The 19862-nt window shown below is 35.5% G+C and overlaps 1 protein-coding gene across 3 annotated transcripts in view; it reads right to left on the bottom strand.

Annotated features, from left to right (window-relative positions):
- Positions 1–19862, bottom strand: part of LOC108570567 (HIRA-interacting protein 3) — a 222687-nt gene that overhangs the window by 150903 nt on the left and 51922 nt on the right. Inside the window, exon 1 of one of the 3 annotated variants that reach the window (XR_001891364.1) lies at positions 12984–13053. The exons of the other annotated variants lie outside the window; for them this stretch is intronic. The gene's annotated coding sequence lies outside the window, so the exon portion shown is untranslated. Of the gene's footprint in view, positions 1–12983; positions 13054–19862 lie in introns of those variants that run through there. 3 annotated transcript variants of the gene reach the window in all.

The raw sequence follows: 19862 nt of genomic DNA, 5'->3' as shown, positions 1-19862 counted from the left end.
GGAAAAGAAGGGAAACGTCGAGGTAAAAATTCTTTAAGTTGTTGCTGGAACTTACATCCTGCGACACGGTGCTGCCTGCTACACTGCTACGTGACGATAAACTTTTACGCAGCGAAACAGGGGGAAGGAACACTGTAGCGTTTATTTCTCGCCTTTTTTTCCCCCCGTTGCTTCTTTCAAAAGTGTTTCCTAACGCAATGTCACCGGCAGTCTCGTCGCATTCGCGACATAAACTCGGTCGAACGTTACCGGCTTTGCAACTGAATAAATACAACTAAACGTTTTAAACGCTCGTGAAGCGTCCTGCACACGCGTGAGAAATGTGTTCGTATCGGCAAAAGACGCGTCATTTGCGAATAAATCCTTTCTACTTTTACAACGACGATCTTGGTGCTTTTCTTTGGTAACGTTAGACGTAGAGCTAATTAGAGTATATAGGGTGAGTCGTGTAATTTTTTCGGTGTGAATAAGGTCTGGTGTGCGTGTTCTGTGGGAAAAGTTTTTTATATAGAAATTGCAGGGTATGTAAGGGAATGCATGATGTGTGTGATGATGAAATGGTGGTTTTTAGGGAGGTGTTTGTTTAGGAGGTGATAAGGTGATTTTGAATTTTTTTAATGGAAGGTGTAGCTTTTGGTATCGAAATTTAAGGGAGAAGTGGGTTTTCTATGAGAAAATTGTAAAATATAGGAAAAATAGAATAATAGTAATTTATGTAAAATTATGAATTATTGGAATTTTTTATAAATTGTGCGATTATTAGAGAGAAAATTTATTTTTAATTTGTGACTGGTTTATTATGAGAGAGAGAGAGAGGGAGAGGGAGAGTGTGTGTGAGTGAGTGAGAGAGTGAAGAATGAGTGAGTGAGTGAGAGAGTGAGTGATGAGTGAGGGAGTAAGTGAGTGAGAGAGAGAGTGAGTGAGTGAGTGTGTGAGTGAGAGAGTGAAAGAGAGTAAATGAGATGGAGAGAGAGTGAATGAAACAGAGAGAGTGTGTGAGTGAATGAGAAAAAGAGGGAGAGTGAGTGAATGAATGAGTGAGTGAGTGAGTGAGAGAGTGAGTGAGTGTGTGAGTAAGAGAGTGAAAGAGAGTAAATGAGATGGAGAGAGAGTGAATGAAACAGAGAGAGTGTGTGAGTGAATGAGAAAAAAAGAGAAAGTGAGGGAATGAATGAGTGAGTAAGGGAGTGAGTGAGTGAGTGAGTGAGTGAGTAAGTGAGTGAGTGAGTGAGAGAGTGAGTGAGTGTGTGAGTAAGAGAGTGAAAGAGAGTAAATGAGATGGAGAGAGAGTGAATGAAACAGAGAGAGTGTGTGAGTGAATGAGAAAAAGAGAGAAAGTGAGGGAATGAATGAGTGAGTGAATGAGTGAGTAAGGGAGTGAGTGAGTGAGTGAGTGAGTAAGTGAGTGAGTGAGTGAGAGAGTGAGTGAGTGTGTGAGTAAGTGAAAGAGAGTAAATGAGATGGAGAGAGAGTGAGTGAATGAGTGTGTAAGTGAGTGAGAGAGTGAAAGAGAGTAAATGAGATGGAGAGAGAGTGAATGAAACAGAGAGAGTGTGTGAGTGAATGAGAAAAAGAGAGAAAGTGAGGGAATGAATGAGTGAGTGAATGAGTGAGTAAGGGAGTGAGTGAGTGAGTGAGTGAGTGAGTAAGTGAGTGAGTGAGTGAGAGAGTGAGTGAGTGAGTGAGAGAGTGAAAGAGAGTAAATGAGATGGAGAGAGAGTGAGTGAATGAGTGTGTAAGTGAGTGAGAGAGTGAAAGAGAGTAAATGAGATGGAGAGAGAGTGAATGAAACAGAGAGAGTGTGTGAGTGAATGAGAAAAAGAGAGAGAGAGAGTGAGTGAGTGAGTGAATGAATGAGTAAGTGAATGAGTGAGTGAGTGAATAAGCGAATGAGTGACTGCATTAGTGAGCGAGTGAATGAGTTAATGAGTGTATAATTGAATGAGTGAGTAAATAAATGAGTGAGTGAATGAATGAATGAATGAGTGAGTGAATGAATGAGTGAGTGAATAAGTGAATGAGTGAGTGAATTAGTAAGTAAGTTAATAAGTGAGTGAGTTAATGAGTGAATCATTGAACGACCGAATGAGTGAATGTCACTTTCGTAAGCGGAGCTACTTCGAGCCATATTAAAAAATTCAGTCAATGGTGTGCCATTGCACCTTCATTGAGAAGTGTCAGAAAAGTCACAATCCCGAAGGGGAAAGCAGCTAGATGGTCTCCAAGAATGACCTGAACTTCTTGGCCCGACACGACAGTAAACTCACTGAAGTGGCTATTGACAATCTACAAGGAAAGTGTCTGTGGTGTGGACTGACAAATGTTTTCATTTGCTAAACTGCCCCTTGCGAATGTGCTTCTTTTATGTCTTTCTTAGGACACAACAAGTTGTAAAATGTATACGCAGAGTTCATAAGGAACTTCAACGTAAAGGAACGAAGTACACTGTCTTTCATAAGTATTAGGACAACCATTACGTTCCTGTAGAAAGTATTATGCAATTTAAATTATACGTTCTCGTCAAAGTTAGTTTCATATATTAGTAAACCTATTCGTATGGATTTTCTTCCAGAGTCTTAATAATTTTGCAATGACTTTTGTGGGTGAAATAATTTGCTTCACATTCAGCAAGTAGATTTTAGTAGAATTCTGTAGGTTCCACTAGATTTTAATAGAGATATCCGTAGGTTTCAAAAGACTTCAATAGATATTAGTAGAATACAGTAGATTTCAATAGAATTCAGCCAGACTTCGTTAGATTTCCATAGATTTCGGTAAATTCCAGCAGCATTCGGTAGATTTTCAGTAAGCTTCACATTCAGTAAGTGCTCTAATATTACGAACTAGAGTGTTAGAAAACGAAACATTAATCAAACGTACATCGCACGTAGCCTAAATTAACTCTCTTCTCCCACTGCATAATTCCCCAACAAATGCTGTAAACCCTTCAATTCCTCATCACTGCATAATTCCCTAACAAATACCACAAACACTTCAACATCTCATCGCTCCACAAACAATACAAAATCCTAAAAATTTGCTAACATTCAACGATACTATAATTTCCCAGAAAAATGATCTACCATATTTTCCATCCAACTAGGCTATCAAAAAACACCAGCCAGCACCGACACACAAAACGAAATCCCCCCTCAAGAATAAAGCAATCCCACGTTTAACATAGTTTAAAAAAAGTTTTCCAATTATTTTTCCCCCCTTTTCTCCCGTTGCGTGCAAGTCACCCTTAATGTCGCGGCGGTGTTTCACGAAGTAAAAACCCCGGTGCGCTACACTTAGCCCCGGCGTTACAGGCGGCCAGGTACGTTTCATGGGCCGGCGAACACGTAAACGGTCGCAACTCCTGGCAGATTTCGCGTCAGCCTGTGCTCAAATGAGATTCAACCGGGCGGAGGAGGATTCTTCGCGATGACAAAATCTGGCCCAGGTCGAACACGAGGGCGCAGACAGAGAGACGCAATTATCTCACGGTTCGAGTGATCATTACGCTTCTGGTCACCGGTTTCACGGTTTTTCCTCCGCCGGTTCCGGCTGCTGCTGGAAGCATTGATTTACGAAGCGATTTATGCATCGCGCGCACAGTTTCGAAGGGAATATTACCGGCAATAATTTCACGTCAAACACAGATGTCCCAGGCCCCGGTGTTATTTGCTACACGCATTCTACCGTCACCGATGTGTGTCACAGTTACAACGGTCGCTTCCTCAAGATTGACAAGGTGAAATAAAACTGTGACGTGTACACTGGGTTAGGAGGGCGAGGCTCGAGAATTGTTGCGGTATGGCGGGGTTGCTGATGCGAGAACGTAAGCTGTGATGATGATAAGATTTAGGGGGTACTAGAGGTGAAGATAACGAAATTAATGCGAGACTTGCTTCATATTCGGTAAGGAGATTTTGGTAGATTTCGGTAGATATCTGTAGGTTTTAGGAGAGCTCGGTGTATTTTAGTAAAATTTAGTAGATTTCGAGAGATTTTAGGAGAATTCAGGAGATTTTAGTAGATACTAATTTAATGGATATTAGAATAATACAGTTGATTTTAATAAAATTCAGCAAAGTTTGGTGATTTTTGTGGATTTCAGCAGAGTATAGTAGAGTGTAATAAATTTCAGTAGAATTCAGCAGATTTTAGTAAAATTCAGTAGATTTCGAGAGATTTTAGGAGAATTCAGGAGATTTTAGTAGATACTAATTTAATGGATATTAGAATAATACAGTTGATTTTAATAAAATTCAGCAAAGTTTGGTGATTTTGGTGGATTTCAGCAGAGTATAGTAGAGTGTAATAAATTTCAGTAGAATTCAGCAGATTTTAGTAAAATTCAGTAGATTTCGATAGATTTTAGTAGAATTCAGTAGATTTTAGTAGATATTAATTCAATAAATATTGTTTAGGCGTGAGCAATTTAACAAGTTGGAGTATGAAAGAGAGTCTTTCGTGTATGCTCACTTCAAACGCTAACGTTAATGACGATTGAATATTTATTGAATTTGGATACTGGACGGTGATGAAAGAATGATGTCACGAGTATAGATAACACTTAAACTTTAAATTTATTCTACAATGGTTGACTTAGAAAAACGCGTTAGATTGGTGATAATAATGTTTGTGTTGAACAGCTGATAGAAATTTAGAATCTGATTTTCCTTTTAAGGAATGCGTGCTTAAATAATAAATGCGGACATGAGAAAGTGGGAATGACGATGTCTGATTGGTGGTTTTAAAAAGGTAGGGGAAACCGCCGTGACCCTCAGGTACTGCAAGTACCTTCGAGTGGCATGTGTCGGATTTTCCCCATACCTTAACCGTAGCAGGTACTATTTTATTGTTTGCCCTGACGCGGCCAAGGTAAATGAAAATTAACACGGCCGAGGTAAAATTCTTAATCCTAATACAAAAGGGGCAATCGTCGCTATGCATTCAAAAAAAGGTAAAATATGCACAATGATTTTTAGTTATGATTAGTTTTATGCCTTAACAAATATTAGTACAGTACAGTTGATTTTAGTAAAATTCAGCAAAGTTTGGTGATTTTGGTGGATTTCAGCAGAATTCAGTAACTTACAATAAACTGCAGTAGAATTCAGCAGATTTTAGTAAAATTTAGTAGATTTCAGTAGATTTTAATAGATATTAATTCAACAGATATTAGTATAATGCAGTTGATTTTAATAAAATCCAGCAAAGTTTGATAGATTTTAGTAGTAGATTACAATAAATTACAGTAGAATTCAGTAGATTACATTAAATTTCAGTAGAATTCAGTAGATTGCAATAAATTTCAGCAGAATTCAGCAGACTTTAGTCAAATGTAGTAGATTTCAGTAGAATTTAGTAGATTTCAAATTATTCATGAATTTCAAAAGATTTCAATAGGCATTAGTAGAATACACTTAATTTCAACAAAATTTCAACAAATTGCTACCATTTGTTGTCTCCTACATGCTATCTTTTTTCCAAAATAAAAAAAATTGGGGGAAAAATTGTCAGTTTTAACGAATTACTTATTACAATAGGTACAATAATAATAAAAAAAAAAGCTTTCTAATAATAATAAATAAAATTAACGGTGACGAGATTCCGCTTTGTCTCTAAGTTACCCTTTCACAAGGGAAGACAAATTTTCTTGGCTCACGCTTAACTCGAGGTTAACAGAAAAAGGCAGAGGGGGCAAGATCCAGAAAGAAAATCCGTCCATTCTCTATAGATCCAAGGTAATAGAAAATTCAGCTCGCAGATGAAAGAGTTGAGATATGTGAGATGGGAAATGAAATGTAAATGATTCCAAAAACGTTCGTAGCTGCAAACGTGAAGCGGTATTATTAATATTGAAGATATTAAAGAGCCTAGATTACATTTTTCTTCATCATTTCCTGCTTTTACACGGCACACTTTTTACTTCGTTAGTTTTGTACAATTTCGACGAAAGTATCGAATATACGTAGGTATTGTAGGAACCGACGACGGAAAAATATTGAGGGACCCCAACGGGAATCGAATCCGGGACACCTTCGGCTTACCAAAGCCGAGGCTTTGCGCGCTAACGCCAACCACTCCCCTCTGTATTCTTCCGTGCCGGTTTCCTATTTTTTGGGTATGGAGGCCCCGATACTACAGTACAGTCAACGCCCAGTATGTTTAGCATCTTAACTTCTCTGTCCCGTACAGAAACAATTTCTAGGAAAGTTCACGAAGGTTATGAGGTAGAACAAGGATCGCGGTAATTTAAAGTGTTCCATTGTTTGAAGCCGAAACTTCGAGTTGCCTTCCGAGAACAAGGAAGCGAGAGAAAAGGATAAAAGGAGAATGTAAGATCTTAATTTAGTTGCAGTATTACTGAGATTACGTTTTCCCTGTCGAATCACCGTCGAGTAATGAACTTCTCATTTTTAGGATTACAATTAAATTCTCCTTTTTGAAATTTAGCAAGATCGCAGTGTACAATGTGAAATGAGAATATTCTTACAAATTTGAAATTCTTCGTGAAACGTAAATCGAATTAGTAATTTGTGTAATACAAGGAATTAGTAGTGTTTCACTTTTTTTTAAAGGAAATAACCTACATAACCTTAAAAAATTTATCTAACCCAACTTGAAAAATGTAAAACTCTTCAAGAAATGTAATTAATATTATGATTTTGCATAATGCAATAAAAATTAGTAATGTTTTATTTTTTCAACAGAAATAACCTACCTAACTTTAAAAAATTTACTAAACCTAACCTCAAAAATGTAAAACTTCTCGTGAAATGTAAATAAAATTATGATTTTGTATAATTCAAGAAAAAGTAGCAATGTTCCACTTTTTTTTAACGCAAATTACCTATCTAACCTTAAAAATTTATCTAACCTAACCTCAAAAATGTAAAACTCCTCGTGAAATGTAATTAAAATTATGATTTTGTATAATTCAAGAAAAAGTAGCAATGTTCCACTTTTTTTAACGCAAATAACCTATCTAACCTTAAAAATTTATCTAACCTAACCTCAAAAATGTAAAACTCCTCGTGAAATGTAATTAAAATTATGATTTTGTATAATTTAAGAAAAAGTAGCAATGTTCCACTTTTTTTAACACAAATAACCTCTCTAACCTTAAAAATTTATCTAACCTAACCTCAAAAATGTAAAACTTCTCGTGAAATGTAATTAAAATTATGATTTTGTATAATCCAAGAAAAAGTAGCAATGTTCCACTTTTTTTAACGCAAATAACCTATCTAACCTTAAAATTTTATCTAACCTAACCTCAAAAATGTAAAACTTCTCGTGAAATGTAATTAAAATTATGATTTTGTATAATACAATACAAGAAAAGTAAGCGATGTTTCACTTTTTCAAGCTAAGCAAACAAATCGTGTAAAAAGAAGAATATGGAAAACTCGAGCATTCATTTAACAATCCGTAGCACCTCAAAATATCAATACTTCAAGCGTAACTTCAAAGCAAACGTTAACTATTCGAATCCGCTATCGCGAAACACGATTATCCCATCACCAGAAACTTCGGTGCCACTACATTGTAACTAAACTAGTTTCCACATGCTACAAATTAAACCACTATGAATGAAATATAAATGTTTACCGATCAATATCTAGCACCAATTCTTTCCAGCTCTATGTAGCAATCTTATTTACACTCAGTGAACAATTGATTTAGCGTTGTATAATTTTAACAGAGAAGGTAGTAAAAAGAAGATTTACACTGAGATGTCAATAATTAAATTAAGAAAAAAAAAATAATACGTATAAGAGAACTGAGATGAAAAAGGAAATTCAGAAGCATCTGTACAGAAATTCCAAGTTACTCAAAATACTTTCCCCATAAAGTAAAATATGCATATTCATATTTATTTCTTTAACTATTAAATTATCCTCCTTTGTATTAATAGTAAATTTTCTAAACAGAATAACAAATATTATTCATTCGCTATTTCGTTTGCTAAAATTCTACAATGCAAAATCAATTTTAACAAGTGGAACACTTATTTCACTGACAATGATCGCGTACGTCGCACCACTGTGCTTTTCTTGTCCAGAACATCTTTCACATCCAATCCAACATCCCCAATAAACACTTCACCGCAAATCAATTACCACAGCAATTCTCACTTTCACCGCCACTTTCACTTATCACAAACACCCAACTATCCAAAATCAAATCACAATCTCGATCTAAATCAAACTTACAAACTCATATACCCATAAATTTACCATGCAAACACGTTCCATTAACTGCGAAAAAACAACATTCCAGCATACCACAACAACCCTTGCCCGCTCGAAACAACCGTCACAAATGAATCACGAGCTAATCTACTATGCAAACACGTCCCATTAACCCCGAAAAAAGAATTCCAACATACCACGAGTCACAAATGAATCACGAGCTATTTTACTGTGAAAAAACGTTCAATTAGTCGCGAAAAAAAATATTCCAACGTACCACGACGAGTCAAAAATGAATCTTAAGCTAATTTACTACGAAAACACGTTCAATTAGTCGCGAAAAAAAAAATTCCAACGTACCACGAGTCACAAATGAATCACGAGCTAATTTACTATGAAAACACGTTCAATTAGTCGCGAAAAAAAAAATTCCAACGTACCACGAGTCACAAATGAATCACGAGCTAATTTACTATGAAAACACGTTCAATTAGCCGCGAAACAAAATATTCCAACATACAACAACGAGTTACAACCTAATTTACTATGAAAACACGTTCAATTAGCCGCGAAAAAAATTCCAACAGGCCACAAAGAGTCACAAGCGTCACAAATGAGTTGCAAGCTAATTTACTACGAAAGCACGTTCAATTAACCCACCCAAAAAATTCCAACATACCGCAAAGAGCCACAAATAAATCACGAGCTGATTTACTATGCAAACACGTTCAATTAACCGCCCCCCAAAAAAAAAAATATTCCAACATACCACAACGAGCCAAAAACGTCACAAATGAGTCACGAGCTAATTTACTACGAAAACACGTTCAATTAACCACAAAAAGCGAAAAAAGAAAAATACCAGCACGAGGAACAAGAGTCGCGGCGAATTTCTAAAGGGTTGAAGAGGCGTGCTCGCGGAGAGGATCAAAGGTGAGGGCGTGTTTGAAACTGCAACTCTCGTCCAACGTATTTCTAGACGCCGCTGCCGTTTAGGAGGTATCGTTCTTCCCCCGCAACACGAGCCACGGGGATTACTCTAAATTCCGCGTTCCAACGACGACGTCGTTCCTCTTTGTGTTACACGCAGGGATTTAGAACGTTTCCTCCGCCCCATTCTTGTGCAGATGCGGCGGCGGATCGCGCGCGGCGCGGCGGTTACACTCGATAAATGTTTACGGAAAACGTCTGCGCGGCTCTAACGTCTTACCTTCGAGACACGAATAAAGGCGGACAGAGCTGAGGGAGTAGGCGGAAGGATAGCGGGAATTACGTGTAACGAGAAAAACCGGTGCGTTTTAACGATGGAGGAGGGAAGGAAGGGAACGAAGCAGAAGCAGCTTTTCGGGAAGAAATATCGCGTCGGTTGGATTTTTGTGTTCCGGTTGAACGTTGAGTAAGGAGATTTGCCGGGGAATATGAATGACGTTGCTGTGTGCTCGTCCTTGTTCCGGCGTTTCCGGGCAAAAAGACGAGGACCGGGGGTAATAAAGTTAAGGGAGAGACTGATTTTACCGGGAGAGTTAGGAGAGAGCGGAAGAGAAATTGTATTGTGCGAAGTTAGTGTCGGTTTTCCTTTGTGTAATTTTAGTTCGGTGAGTATAGTATCTTCATAATTTTTGTGAAATTTGAGAAACTGTCTTTCTATGAGTTTTCAGTTATGTCATTCTAAAATTTTAAGATAAATTAATTTTAGTGCCTGAATACGACATTTTTACGGAGAAAATCGCATAAAGCCTACTTTTCGACGATTCGAAGTAATTCTAAATACTGTGAAAAAATTTTTAAAAGAAACTGTTGTATGAGTGTTCACTCGCATTATTTACAATTTCAAGATAAATTAATATCAGTGTCCAAATTCGTCATTTTTACGGAGAAAATCGCATAAACTCTGCTTTGAGATGACTCAGAGTAACCCTAAAATTTGCGAAAAAACTGTTCAATCAAAAAAGTTCAATCAAAAAAATTTGAATTACTGTTATATTTAAAAAATTGTTTTCCTAGTATTAGAAACTCTCGGTTCATAAACAATAACGCGACAGTAATTTGTGATAAACGAAATGACACGCAGACACAGTTTCATTAGGAAGAGCCTGATCGTTGTAGACCTAATCTTGTCACACCACTCCACTCTAAAAAGTGAAAACAAGATCAGGCATGGTCTCATATTTTAGGCCTGTAATTATAAAGGGAATGCAATTTTACACGTGAGTAAAGCATGACTGATATTGCTTAAAAGTCTACGAACAACTGAGAAAAACTTTTTCCATTTTTTTTTTTTTTTTCAAGGTCACCTATGTTTTTTCCTATGACGTAGCAGACAACCATGTGCACTCAAGCATGAATAATAATGCAATCACAAAACGACCTTGGACTCTAAAATTTTTAATTCTTCATTTTTTGCCATTTTCTCCATCAAAAAAATTTTTCTCTTTTTACATGAAAGTATCTATATACTTTCGCCTACTGCACGTCATAGCAGACAACCATGTGCACTCAAGCATGAATAATAATGCAATCACAAAACGACCTTGGACTCTAAAATTTACAATTCTTCATTTTTTGCCCTTTTTCAATCAAAAAATTTCCTTCCATCTTGTTCACCCTTTGCACCACCATAAAACTAGAGAAGACAATTAAGCAGCCTGTCTTACATGACCCACCCAGTATATACAACAAAAAGATTAATTTTTCATCTACCTAAAGTTTCAACAAAATATCGAACAAATTCACGAACAAAGTTCCAACAATATCCGCGTCTACTCTGATCACGAGCCCAAAGTCAAGGTATTTAATTACGACAAAAAAAAAAAAAAAAAAAAAAAAAAAAAAAAAAAAAAAAAAAAAAAAAAAAAAAAAAAAAAAAAAAAAAAAAAAAAAAAAAAAAAAAAAAAAAAAAAAAAAAAAAAAAAAAAAAAAACAGTCCTTTTCACGTCTATAACGGTTCTTTCACGATCGAACTGAGGAGAGAATTGAACGAAAGGGAATCCATCACAGGTGGTAACACATAGCTTAACAGACGTTCAAACACGTCCAGTTCCCGAAAAGCACTCGAAACACTTTACAACGAAAACCCAAATAGACGTTCGCCTACCATCGGAAATTTCGCTAAATGGTATAGAGGAGGGGAGTATAGGCAGCGTTCACTCCACAAAGTCGAACACTTCCATTGTTCCACGTTGTTTGTTAACCCGTATACGGAAGGACGAGCAACTTACACTGGCTTCTCTCCCCTTTTTTCCTCCCTTCTTTTCCCCGGGAAACAGTTTCGCCTCATCCCCTTCAATCCCGGTTTTGTCCCCTTCTCTCGTTTGCCCTCGCGTATCCGCCCTTCTTCATACCACGCGAACAAATAAAGTTCGCAGGAGTAGGATTTCACGCGCGCGAAATCGCCACTGATTCCATTAATTATCGGATGTGACCACGGTAATGAGCCATTTGCTCGTTCAATTACACGTGATCATTAAACGCACATTCACGTCTCTGAATGGTAGTCCCCACTAGCGAAACGGGAAGAGCGAAATTGAAATCGCTTCGACGCGAGGAAAAGTGTAATTTTTTTTCTTTTTTTGGAGAATATAAACGTGGAATAAGGTGAGAACAGATTTTTGTATGGAGGAGTACTGAATCGAGGACGACACATTTATCGCTCCTCGTTGAGAGCAATTTGCATTAGGATTGATCCTTGGTGAACTGCTATTTTTTCAGCGTTTAAAGGTTTATTTAGAACTTTTTGGAATTAGATCGCGAAGAACGATGGTTTAACGAGCTCTGCACGGTTTTTAATGGAACGTTAATCTACGTCGATCGATGCTTAATCGCGAATGAAGTTAATTAAATGCATAATTTATGAGGAATAGGGATTTTTCCGAAGAAAATTAAATAGATAAGTAGGTTGTTGGGTTTTGCGGGGGAAGAAGGGTGGTTTCTGAGGGGATAGAAGAGGTGTGTGAATGTTCTTTGGAAAATTTCTGTCGACAGCACTGAATTTAAAAGAAGGAACTGGTTAGAGTGATAATTAGTTAAATCCTTTTTGTGGTTAATACGTTTTCTTCTCTGTTTATCACTGAAAGTTAGTAAAAATGTGTATGTGATTTGTATAAGTTAGTTAAAAAAAGTTTTTCAACTTGACACTATTTCTTTATTAATAATCCTTCAAGTTAAAAAAAAAAATAATTTGTTCAATGATCCCTCAAATTTTTGCTAAAAGAACACTTACTTGAATAATCCCTCAAATTTTTCTTAAAAGAAAAACAATTTCTTTAATAATCCCTCGAATTTTGCCTAAAAAAAATAATTTCTTTAATAATCCCTCGAATTTTTCCTAAAAAAAGAAAAGAAAATTTCTTTACGCGTTTGTCTCATTTCATGAAAAATGAACCACCCTATCGACACAATTTCTAAAAATACTTTCCCCAACATTTCCACCGTTATTTTCAAACAGAACAATTTCTCTAATTATTCAAAAAAATACCTTGCCCCTTGCAAGTAATCCTGACAAGAAATCCCCAACAAACTGTTACTCGAAACAATCTTCCCTTGCGCAAAACCAATATCCAAGATTTCCTCGGAAAACGGCCATTTCCCCTTTTATTTTCGCCTAATTCCGGAGAACAACAATTCGCCGCGTCGAGATAACCGCGTCTCGCGTGTCACAACGCCGTAACTATATTTTTCTTTACTGCCGCTCAATAATTTCTCGCAGCTCGGCCGCGAGAAAAATAGCATTCGTCGTTTGCACCACTTCTAAACGAAAAAGAAATCTAAATCCTTGTACGGTATGTACGGACTCACCTGGCGGGGAACAGACGCGATGACTCTCACACCTTCACGAACGTGCGCTACCTGATCCAACGTGCGACTGGCGCATTCTGGGCACCGGCAATCCCTTTTATAACCGCAAAACTTGACGGCCCTGCGCGGAACGCCACGCAGTCTCTGTGAGTCGGACGCAGGAACGTGTTTTGCGTGGGCACCTTATGCCCCACGTCTTTGCGTATATAAAGAAGTATGGTTACACACGGGAGGGAAAGGTCAGTTTTGTTCAAATATCATGCGATGATCTCATTTGAAAACGAACCTATTTTAGTTCCGTGTTTTTCTACCGATAATTGGTGCATGTGCACGCATGTGAATTGTGCTCTGCTCGTAGAGACTTCGGTTTGGTGCTGGTTTTAGGAGGATCTTCGTTTTTCATGGGAATTTGTTTTTTTTTTTTTTATTTAACGTTTAGGGTTGCATTGATTGATAAGATTATCAACGACTGTATCTACTTTCAATAGTGTAATAGTGTATTCCTTTTTCATATTCCGTTTAATATTTTTATTTTTTAGCAAAAACACTGATTACATATTTTTTATTAATTTAATATTTAAGGTTGCACTGACTATGCTAAGGACATTAATGGCTGCACCTATTTTCAGTAGAGTATCTCCTTTTTCATATTCTGTTTAATATTTTTATTTTTTAGCAAAAACACTGAGTACATATTTTTTATTAATTTAATATTTAGGGTTGCACTGACTATGCTAAGGACATTAATGGCTGCATCTATTTTCAATATTGTATCTCCTTTTTCATATTCTGTTTAATATTTTTATTTTTTTGCAGAAACACTGATTACACATTTTTTTTATTTAATATTTAGGGTTGCACTGACTATACTAAGGACATTAATGGCTGCATCTATTTTCAATATTGTATCTCCTTTTTCATATTCTGTTTAATATTTTTATTTTTTAGCAAAAACACTGATTACACATTTTTTTTATTTAATATTTAGGGTTGCACTGACTATGCTAAGGACATTAATGGCTGCACCTATTTTCAGTAGTGTATCTCCTTTTTCATATTCCGTTTAATATTTTTATTCTTTAACAAAAACACTGATTACATATTTTTTATTAATTTAATATTTAAGGTTGCACTGACTATGCTAAGGACATTAATGGCTGCACCTATTTTCAATATTGTATTTCTTTTTTCATATTCTGTTTAATATTTTTAATTCTTTAGCAAAAACTGATTATATTTTGTTTAAATGAAGTCGTCGACAAAAATAAGAATATCTTTTAGACTGCTGTTGACATTATGTTTTCTTCTTTCTTTATTGCATTTTGGGCATTCTATGATTATATGGATTTATTGGTTCGCGAATGTTTTGAGAAGAATGTAAAGGGTTGGAAAACATTGTAGGCTTGATTCATTGCTTATTTTTTCAGACGTTTAAATAAAATTACAAGTATACAAAGTGGACAATAAAAATTCCAATGGCAAATAAAGTATGTTGCGGTCTTTTCGTCCGCTAAAAGATAGCCAAAAAAAAATATTTACAGGGTTCCATTTAAAAAACTAAAAGTGACCTTGATAACATTGAAAAAAAGTATTGAAAAAAGAAAAAAGAATTTATAATGGTCCAGTAGTAACAGAAATAATTAAAGGTGATCAATTTACGTTGTTCTACGTTATACTAATTATAATTACTTAGCATGCAATTTTGTGATTACTCAATTGTTCATTTACTCTAATTTCTTTTGATTTCTCGATTTCACGTATATCAAAATTTTATCTATTAACAAATTCATAAATTTCTTTCTTGCTAATAAAGAAACACCTTTCAAATTATAAATCAACTGAATTACAGCAAAAACTTATCATAAATGAAATTTTCTGGTACTTCTACTTTATTCAATCACACGACCATAGTTCACGTTACTTTAAACTTTAACCTTCGTTACTGTCAACGTTTCAACACGCCAAAATATGAAAATTTCTAAGCAACACAAACGTCGCAAGGAATATGAACATTTTTCAAAAGATGACCGTCCTTCAAGTGGAACTGAAACAACTCATTGATGCAGTTCGGGTAATCTGAAACGTAACCACTCTACAATCTACACCGTGTAACGAAATCGTAGTAGACGGTACATTGTTAGTTAAAATAATACTAAACTGCTCGAAACAAGATACCACAAGCGCTATGCGACCTACTTTTTACAATGGCGGTACCTAATCACACCTATTCTAGACAACATTCGTGGTTCGTGGAAACATACGAGAAAATTGTTCGCTGTAGTAAAAAAAAAGATTACAAGAGAACTGTAAACTGACGTTCTTTACAAAGTAAAAATGAAAAAAAGAAAATCGAAGGAATACATAGAAACCAAAGCCGATTAAATTCTATTAAATTTATCAGTGTCTTCTACAAAATGATAAAATAATAACGAGACGATCCACTTGTAATTGTTAAAAAAATTCGACGGTTTTACAGATATTAAAAAATTCGATAATTTAGTATAAATGAAATTTGACTTTTCAAGCGAGCAGGAAGGTAAGAAAAATCGAAGGAATCTGTAGAATTGAAGGTCAATGAAAATTCTTCTAACTTTATTAGTACCGTTTTGAAAAATAATAAGATAATAGTGAAACGGTAATTGTTAGAAAATTCGACGGTTTCGTAGATATGAGAGAATTTGATTTTTCAGAGAAGAAGAAAAACTCGAGCATCGAGCGATTAATGTTCAATGGAACGGATGGAAATTCGTTTTGAAGTGGACGAATGGCTGAACAACAATATGGCTGGTTTAAATTATCCGACGGCGCAGCAGACAAACTCACGAGTTCATGACCCACAAAAAGGAAGCGAAGGAGTACGTAACAACCACGGCTAATCGAAATTCTTCCAACTTTATTAATATCGTCTGTAAAATAGTAAAACACTAACGAAACGATCTGTTTATAACTATTAGGAAATTTGACGATTTTCGAAATTTGATTTTTCAAGTAAGCAAAAAGGCAAAAAAAAAAACCAATTAGATTCTTCTAACTCTATTAATATCCTCCAAAAAAGAATAGTAAAGTAACAATGAAACGATCCTCTCATAATTGTTAGAAAATTTACCGATTTTACAGATATTAAAAAATTCCATAATTTATTATAAATGGAATTTGATTTTTCAGATAAGAAGGAAAGTTAGAAAAAGAAATTACCAAGGCCAATTAAATTCTTTTAACCTTGTTTATATCGTCTAAAAGAAGAAGGTGAAATAATAATGAAACAATCTACTCGTAATTATTGCAAAACTTGAAATTTTTGTAGATATTAAAAAATTCGAAAATTTAGTACGGATGAAATTCGATTTTTCATGCGAAAAAGTTTGCGTACCGAGCGAATAATGGGAAATGAAACGATCTATTCATAATTATTAGAAAATTTGACGATTTTATAGATATTAAGAAATTCGAAAATTTAGAATAAACGAAATTCGATTTTTCAAGCAAAAAAAGTTCGCGCACCGAGCGAATAATATTCGACGAAACGGATGGAAATTCGTTTCGGAGTGGACGAATGGCGGGCAACAATATGGCCGGTTTAAATTATCCGGCGGCCCAGCAGAGAAACTCGCGAGTTCATGACCCACAAAACCTTAGAAATACCATCTGGCTTACAACTTATGCAGCCGGGGACTGTTAGCTGAAATGTTGTTAGCGACGATGTGGTCGCGTTTAGTTACTATTTGCCCACCGAGAATGGAATTTGCGGCCAGTCGAGTTATTGCGAGTAAGAGGAATCGATTAATTATTACATGTTCATAACCTGCGACATGGTATAATACCGAACCGCTGAATTATCAGGAACGTTTGCAAAATTCTCGCTAACAAGTGCACAAAATTTCAGAATAAACGTAATTCTCTTATTTTACGAATTCTTTATTTCCATATTACATGTTTCGATAACATATCTCGTACTTAACGATTGCAACGATTTATCAGGTTGTTGCATGTGAAATGGTCGATTTCACAAGTGCACGTTGCTTTCGGAATTTCGTTATTAAATATACGTTACTGGAAATTAATCAACAACAACACGAACGATGGTTCGTCGACTATTTTATTATTAAATGCGCAGATTGTGTACGGAAGTTAATCATAGATCAAATTCCATTGACTACGTTTTAATTGGACTAAAATTTGGTAACGAAATGGAAGAGAAAAACATTTTCAAGGATTTTTTCGCACTTAAACATGCAGAGTTGTTTTCGTTTTTAAATAAAAGCATAAATAACCTCGTTTACTTCGACTGGTAAATATTGTGTATTTTGACTAAAAGTGCACGCGTTGAAGGTTTTACGAACACCTCGGTCATTTCATCTGCAGCAACCTGATACAAGTGTTCCGAACGTCTGACATTTGTGAATGTGAAAAAAAGAGAGAAAAAACGTATAGAGTTTAAAAAGTGTTCTCCGAGGAATTCTGAGAAAGTGCCCCTTTAGAAAAAGTTTCCCTTCGAAGAAGAATATAATGGAATAATAAACTTGGGACATTAATCGTGCTGATAAATAAACGACGAGAAAAACTCGTAAAATTTTGAACGAAAAGTTATCCATTACAGCGTCTATCAACGGGATATTCAGAAATGCTTATCAAAATAGAATACAAACGAAGGCGATCGATGTTCGTAAAAAACCAAAAATTATTTCGAAATATAGGTCAATGGGTCAAATCCATTTGACGCAAAAGTTGGACCAATCAAGCTCCCGCGGGAAAGAATAAAAAAAAAAAGGAAAAAAACTGTTAAAGGCAACATCAAAAATTGAGTCACGTAACTGAATAAATTTGTAGAAATTAAATCTTACGAGACGGCTGGATTTCCCTCAAGAAGAACAGACGAAAGGGCTTAGAGAGTCCAATTAAAGATGGAATAGCCGCGGATACGTGCTCGAGGACCAACAAGAATCTCGTCGATAAAACGTATAATTATTTTAAGCCGCGATCTTTCCTGCATTCGCTATTTCCCCAAAGCTTTGACTCATTTCACGGATCCTTACCGCCACCTGTTCGAAGTACAAGAACGTTTGGGATAAACCGATCGAGTACATCCCGCCGAGCAATGTAGCTGCAGCCGATAAAACAGAGAAAAGGTAGAGCTTTCGACGTTGGAGCAGAGCTTGCACAATCTTACCAACGGCCAATTCTCTGCGGTTCTTGAACTGTGCAAAGCTCGCTGACGAGTATGTACCGTTTGTGCTCGAGTGTCGAATTAATAACAAAGCTGCCTGACTATTCCACTTCCGTGGTTATTTTCGACCGTTGGGTAAGTAAGTACGTTTACGTATGACTCATTTTTTGCTATTTACCTTTGTGATTATCTAACGCGACTTTTTCTTTTGTTTTCTGTTACATGTAATTGTTATTTTATTTTTATTTTGTTTTTTGTTAACCTGGAAATTGGTTATCTGTTGGTTATTGAAGATTTATTTTCGTGTACATCATAGATGGAGCAGCCTTGTTGCTTTGTTTCTTACATATCTTATTTTGTAGATTATTTTAGTAACAGTGGTATTATGAGAGATAGGAAGAGTAATTTAGTTGAGGTAATGAAAAAAATTAAAAGTAATGAGAATTATTTTAGTGAAAGTAATATGTAATCTTATGGCAAAATGTTGAGCAATGGTATTCAGAAATTTACTATTGAAAAAGGAGTGTGATAAAACGAAAAGAAATATTGATTATGAAATAAATGATTATATTTTAATAAAATAGAAAAACTTAGGAAGAATTAAATGCATGAAAGTCGTAATTATAAAAATACAATGTTACAAAATTACATAATACAAAAATACTGGAAAATACATTTATTGTTTAAATACAAAGTATTTCGTTGTAAAACATTATAAAATAAATGTAATAAAAAAATCTGATATTTTTCAAGTATCCAATAGAAACTGTCGATGTAATTGTAAATATGAATGGCAATTAATTATTGCAAAAATTATTTACAATTTATCAACGAGGAAATACATCGTTCGTGAAAAATTTTTAATAAATAACTCGGAAGAATTATTTCAAGCTCTTAATGAACGTCTAAATAATATGCAGCCTTCTATAATTCCAAAGACGTTCTGCGAAACTTAACCTTCGCATACTTCTTATGAAATTAAATTCCCTTAATTACTCTGTTTTTGCGACTACTTTCGTTATTTCCCCTCCGTCTGCAAGTTATTTTGTCTCACGGATATCCAAACAGTTGCATGAAATAGTTGGAAACTATATTCGAGAAAGTTAGACGTATATGTACCTACCATGTCTGACCATACATGGTTCCTACTACTTGTCAGTAGTTATACTATCGGAAGTTTAGTTCCAAAGAAGAAAACCTCACGTGTACGAAAGTTCAATGCCGAAGTTACATAGATCCATCGATTTTAATACGAGTGTGCATTCATTGATAAACATTGCTTCTAGATAACAAAATTCAATATTCAACTTATTCAATAATTCAATTAAATAATAAATATGAATGACATAATTCTGTAGCTATCAGAATTTCACTCTACTAAATACTCGCTTCAGTTTTTATTTACAAAATTAAACATAACATAAATTATTAAAAAAAATTAAAAATAAATATGAACGACATAATTTTTTAGCTATCAGAGGCGAAAGTACGGCTCTTGTGACAGCGACAATGTGAAGGGAGGGACTAGGTTTCAGTAGCGTCAGTGTGAAGGAAGGAATAGGGACGAAACGACACTGAGAATGGGGGAGGCTAGGTTTTTACGACAGTTTGAAGGAAGGGACTAGGGTTTAACCGTCACTGTGAAGGACTAAGGTGCTTTGCGGACGATGAGAACTGCGAGTCGACCGAACTGTGAATGGGGGAAGTAGGTTTCT

Source organism: Habropoda laboriosa, unplaced genomic scaffold (genome assembly GCF_001263275.1).
Source record: "Habropoda laboriosa isolate 0110345459 unplaced genomic scaffold, ASM126327v1 scaffold61, whole genome shotgun sequence".
NCBI lineage: Eukaryota > Metazoa > Arthropoda > Insecta > Hymenoptera > Apidae > Habropoda > Habropoda laboriosa.
The sequence above is the reverse complement of the archived record's forward strand: the minus strand, read 5'-3'. Positions and strand labels throughout refer to the sequence as shown.